The 6,121-nt window shown below is 38.9% G+C and overlaps 1 long non-coding RNA gene across 1 annotated transcript; it reads left to right on the top strand.

Moving 5' to 3' along the window:
* Nucleotides 1–216: 216 nt before the first annotated feature.
* Nucleotides 217–5,535, top strand: LOC110911120. Its single transcript, XR_002576814.2, has 3 exons — nt 217–376; nt 979–1,274; nt 4,865–5,535. It is a non-coding gene; the product is annotated as an uncharacterized LOC110911120 (long non-coding RNA).
* Nucleotides 5,536–6,121: the final 586 nt, after the last annotated feature.

Raw genomic sequence — 6,121 nt, 5'->3', positions numbered from 1 at the left:
GTATAATTTTTTAGAGGAAAATTAATATATGGCTAGAGAATTTGTTTTTATTCAAATAGATGGTGATTTGATATAAAAAAAACACCAAAGTTTATAAATCCATATTGTACTTTATCTTAAAACAGAAAGTCAGTGGCATAGCCATCGACAACCCTCAAAAATGTATTGTATCCATGCACGACAATATTTATATACCCTTAAAACAAAAGGTCGGTGCCACCGAAAAAGGACAAAACTGCCCCCGCCTCTTCTTTTCGTGGTTTCATAGTGTATTTCTTCAGCGATACCAAAGAGTTGGGGTTTAGAGGCGATGATGGGGGTTTAGATTCATTCAAATAATGCTCAAATCGTCTGAGAAGATAAGGAGAGCATGTAAGTAAGTTCCCTTGAACTTGATATGCACTTCGATTATTTATTCCGATAATCCCCTTTTTATTTGCCCTAATTTTTTCGTTTTGGTAATTCCAAATAATCCCTTGTTTGTCAAAATGAAAGAGATACTTTGTGTTTTGGAATTCAAATTTACATGATATTTCTATTAATTGTTTCGGCATTTTGGTGGGTTTTATCATGAGTTTGAAGCATTAAATTTGTTCTTTTTCTTACACCATTGACCTAATGTAACTTGATACTGTTTCTATGCTGAAATCATCAGTGGTTAGTTTTGAAGTGAATAGTATTTGATTCAACAAAGTAGAAACTAAAATGCCTAAAATCGATCAATTTTTTTTATTTCTAATCAACTTATTTGATCTCTGCTAAGTACTATGGCCATTGTCATCTTATGTTGAACTGTTGAAGTAGGGTGCCTATTTTTTGATATATCTGCCTAATCTTATAGTTTCTTCGGTAAGAAATACAACCATATGCAAAACAACTAACCAAACTGTCACATGTTAAATACATCATTTTTTAGGGTAATTGAATTCTATAATACAACCCTTAATTTGTTATGCTACATTTCAATATGTAATACAGTGACTCAGTGGAAGCGGAAGCTGCATCAATAGCCATCCGCATTGGAGTTCTTCGCAATTGGAAACCGTATCATTATGGAGAAGATCGTTGTTATCTACTAATCGACAAATACATAAGTCTTTCTATACAAACTATTTCAACTTTTGTATCACTACATGTTGCATAATTTTTACACATTTTGTTATCGGGGAGATGCCATCCAAGATTTTTTTAACCAAGGCATTGAACAATACCCAGCAAAGTCACTACATTTGAAAGTCGCAGAACACGAGGCAACTGTCATGAAATCCAGACAGGTACTTTAGTAATAAAACACTTACGAGTAAATTCTCATTGCACCACGGGGGTTGGTGGCCCATTGGGAGAACCAAAGCTTCTAGGAGCACCTAATTTAGGGAGGTGCTCAGTCTATGTGCATGCAAGGCAAGGTTTAGGCGCTTCAAACATAGGCGAACGCCTGAATCTGTGTGGACACGAGTGCTTGGTTATGTCCAGGCGTTAACACCAGTCCAACATTAAACTATGTCAGCTCTAGCTCTGGTTTTCTTATGGTCCCATTTTTGCACTGCTCTTCTTTTTAGTCATATCTCATTCCAAGTTCCTTTCACATGAAGTAGTGTGGGATAAAAAAAAACTAAATTATTGTTGTGGACTTTGATTTATAAAAAAAAATCTATTTGATTTTTATTACATCTGTAACACTGTACTAAATTATCAATTTTACATGACGATAATATAATTTTATATATTTTTCTCAAGCATGCACTTCTTTGTGCATTTGCGCCTAGGTGACAAGGCGAGCCTTTTGCGTCTTGAGTACGCCTTGACCGTTTAAGAAGTCTTAGGTGTCTTCGACTGTCTTGAGTGCGCCTTGATCCTTTGACCCACCTAGATGATAAGCATGCGATGTCTTTAGTGCGCCTTGATCCTTTGACCCACCTAGATGATAAGCATGATGTGCTAATCCAAATGTTCAAAGATTGTTGAGCCAAATAGTTGCAAGGATCAAATAATCGGTTTCAAAACAGATATCAACAAACCATTTGGGAACATTCTAACCTTACTAAATGCTTTACATTTGTCACACCCCAACCGATGGCAGAATCATTGGGGCATGGCACTGAGCGAAACAGATTGTCCAGAAGTTTCCATAACAACTATCATTACTATTCAATTTATATAATACGTCCCATACCGTACCTTAAATAGCAAACAAATTATTACAGATAACATCAAGTCAAGTATTCTGTTCCGACAACTCAGATTTAAATATAAAAATTGTTCAAATGCCTCTAGAGACTCGATCTGCAAGAACTACAGACAACTATACTCTAGACGCTTATTCTAAGCTCGCCTTCCTAGCAGATAAGCATCCTAATTACCTGTCACATACGTTAAAATAAAGTCAATACATAAAATGTAAAGGTGAGCATACAAGTTTGATAATACCATATAGAGTTCGAAATAGTTTACGCATAACCAGCACGTACACAGAGGAAAACGAAGCATGTTAGTTATCGACATGGATCTATCGATACCAATGACTGCGGGTTGACTGCCCGAGGCAGTTCGCAATACATGATTACCACCGTAATCCATGCAAGTAATTGTCCTTAACAACCCCCGTGTGAACGGGTGCTGAGTCCAAACTATAGTACTATCGTCGTTAAGGCAGGTAGACAGCATTCCACGTGTAAACATAACAACAAGCATTCATTTAGTCACGTAATACATGCGGTAACGGTTAGCGTTTAAAGTAATTGAGTAGTGTGTTCGATTGTGATTTAGAATAAGTAACGTATGTAACACCCAAAAAATGCTGAAAGCAAAAAGGGATCGAGTATACTCACAGCGGTTGATGGATTGAAGGGAGCGCTTGAGAGTAGGGTTAGCCTGAATAGTTCGATAGCATAACGATAAGCAATGCGTAAAACGGAAAATAAGTGTTGGAGGGTCGGACAGCTGGTCGATCGGACGGTAGTCCGATCGAACGGCTCAACCGTTCGGTTGGCACTCTGTTCGGACAGCCTGTCCGGTCGGTCGGTAGGCCGATCAGATGGTTGTTCGAGTGGATTGTTTCTTCCTTTGAGTAAGATATGTTTGTGTATGATGGTTTGACCTTTTGAGGTTTTTGTATTTGAAAACATTGAAGTTTCCTTACCTTTCAGGTCGATCGATCGAACGGTCCGTTCGATCGGCCGGCTTAACCGATCAGTTAGGTACTTCAACAACAAGTTCTTATCAGGGTGTCACCTGCTCGGATGGCTCGACCGATCGGGTGGCACTCCAACGCGTTGAACAAGTTGAAAATCGATTAAGTGTTGAAGCATAGTATCTCATGATCCGAAGAGTAATTCAAACCAGACAGTAGTCCGATCGAACATCATTTCGTTCAATACTAGACTTCACGAAATTGTTAAAGTGTGGGGCCATGTGCTAGCCGATCGGCTGGCCTGGTCGATCGGCTGGCTTGTCCGATCGGCTGGGCTATCCTTTCGGACAGTCAGCCTGATCGGTCAGCTTCCTGACCTGGTCGGCCTGTTCGCCTAACACTTGGTTGTTCTGATTGTTTGTCGTTATATTGAGGTATTTTGACAACGAGTTGAACCATAGAACCCTCGTTCTTACTTGTTTCCCCTGCTCGGACAGGCATCACCCAAATCCGGCCGGTGAACTGTTCAGAACGGAGTTTAACGTTTAACCTGAATTCGGTGAACCTCGTGGATAGAACCCGAATCTTGAACCGCACATCTACTGGAATGATCGGTGGGTCGGCTCAAGTCTCGTTTCTATCGGTTTGAATTCATTGAGTGTAAAAGAGTTGAAAGAAAGTTGGAAAATCCATCTTTCAATCCTTTACACCGTGTAAATGTTTAGATCTATCGCAGATCCTTGTTTGTTTATGCGGAAATCGGCTAGATCCAAGTTATTCTTGATGGATTGAGGCCAAAACATGAAGTTCTTCAAGAACACCATGATGACATCATCCTAGAACACTTGAATCTTGATGATTTCACGGTTGAAAGTTAAGATTCGAAAGATAGAAAGGTGTAGGAGTGTGTATAGATCAAGAAAATACAAGATTTAGGATGAAATCTTACCGAAATTGAGAGAAATCTGAGAAAAAGGATGAGAGCACGAGCTGGTCGGTCAGAGCTTTCCAAAAGTGGTAAAGATGACAATGACAAGGGTATTTATAGGCTTCCAAAAGAGGAAAAGGCTGGCCGATCGGCCAGGCATCCCGATCGGACAGCCTGTCCGATCGGACAGCAGTCCGGTCGGCTGGGCTGTACGATCGGCTGATAGCCTGATCGTTCAGCTGCCTGATTCGAGTGTTCGGTGCGACGATTTGTGATATTTCGATTTCGAGTGAGGACGATGCGGATACGATAGAGTTTTCCTATTCAAATTACTTTTAATCCCAACCACTATATCTAACATACAATCATCTATATCTCGCGCTGTTTCTTCTCCACCAATTATCATGATTCGATTTCGATTGAGTTCGATTGGGTTTCGGGTTTCGACTTGAGTTTCGATTGATCACCACACATAACATAAAGTAGGCACGCACAAGTAACACATAAGGCACACACGTATATTAACACCAAAATTCACGTAAATATAGTCTCGAGTTCGATGATGATTAGGTTAGTTCGATTATTGGTTAATTGACTTTATCGCATTGTTACTTCCTATTATTCACAGTCGTAAAGCGGTTCGCGTCGATAAATAAACTTCGATTAATTCGATTTTTAGCATATACTCCACATAATACAACTAACGTAATCGTAAACACAAAATAGACTAATTACGGTCAAAGGAGTCAATCTTGACTTTGACTTTGACATTCGGTAACACGGGGTGTTACAACATTTCATGATAGAGGTTAAGTGGACTACCGGGAACAACAATGGACTGGCAAGGAGCTCCAGCAAGTCCAGGTGTACCAAGTGCATACATCGGGAAGAGAATCTTGCGGTTAGAGATACCAATTGATACCTATCCAAATGTATGTGCTCTTCATTTGTACATTCCTTCATTTCAACTTAATTTATGAATCTTCCGAGTTCGATATTGATCTTTTTGGATATTATTTTAATTTTGTTGGAATGCTTATTGATCCTAGAGGCAATTCGCTAAAACCGGTCGACGGTACATCAGGTTGTCTGGTGTATATAGGAGGAACAGGGTTGATCAAGGATCCATAACAGGTAATTTTATACCATTGAGGGTGTTTTCTTTAAAATGACACCAGGCTGCTTTGTGGTGCTGTTCACAGTGGGTAGAAGCATATGGGTCAAAATGTGATTTTATAGGGGTATCAAGCTTTGGAACATTGGGACACTTTTGATTGGTGCGTTAGTTCATGAAACTGAATGCAACTCTTTAAAGTCATAGATTAGGATCTGTCAACATGTGATACAAGATTAATACACTATTGATTGGTGGATCAATTCATGAAACATTGTTTTAGTTGTCATGGAAACAATAATGAACACTTACATGGTTCTGCTTCATTTTTATCATAAACAAGACTTAGATGTTTTTATTTTGTTTCATATTTTATAGAGTGAATTGCAAGTTTTGTCCTTTATCTTTATACCCATTTGCAAATGCTGTCCTTTATGTTTAAAATTGATGAGTTTTGTACTTTATGTTTCAAAATCCTGCATGTTATGTCCTTTAGCTCTAACCCGGTTACTTTTTTCTGTTAGATGGAGGGCAAATTGGTCTTTTTATTTATTTATTAAAGAAACCATTTTAATAATTTAATTTAATTTAATTATATATAAAGAAAAACTTTTCTCTATCTCTCTTTATATACCCTATCTCTCTCCCTCTACCTCTCTCCACAACCACCATCTACAACCGCACCCAACCCACATCACCTGAAAACTTTCGGCGACCACCACCACCCTTCACCGCCTTAATAATTTTTACCTACAAATCTATACAGATTCCCTAAATCCTCCATCGAGAGCTAGATACATGATACAAAATCCCAAAATCACAACTAGTGCATCGAACCATACACACCAATATAACCTCACACATTCAAACCAAACAAATCCATCACACCAAACCAGATGGCATCTTCTCTCTCCATTAAACCCTTCGTCGGAGCTCTCTCTTCTGACGA

Source organism: Helianthus annuus, chromosome 17, assembly GCF_002127325.2.
Source record: "Helianthus annuus cultivar XRQ/B chromosome 17, HanXRQr2.0-SUNRISE, whole genome shotgun sequence".
NCBI lineage: Eukaryota > Viridiplantae > Streptophyta > Magnoliopsida > Asterales > Asteraceae > Helianthus > Helianthus annuus.
Note: the sequence above shows the minus strand (reverse complement) of the source record. Positions and strands in the feature narration are given on the sequence as shown.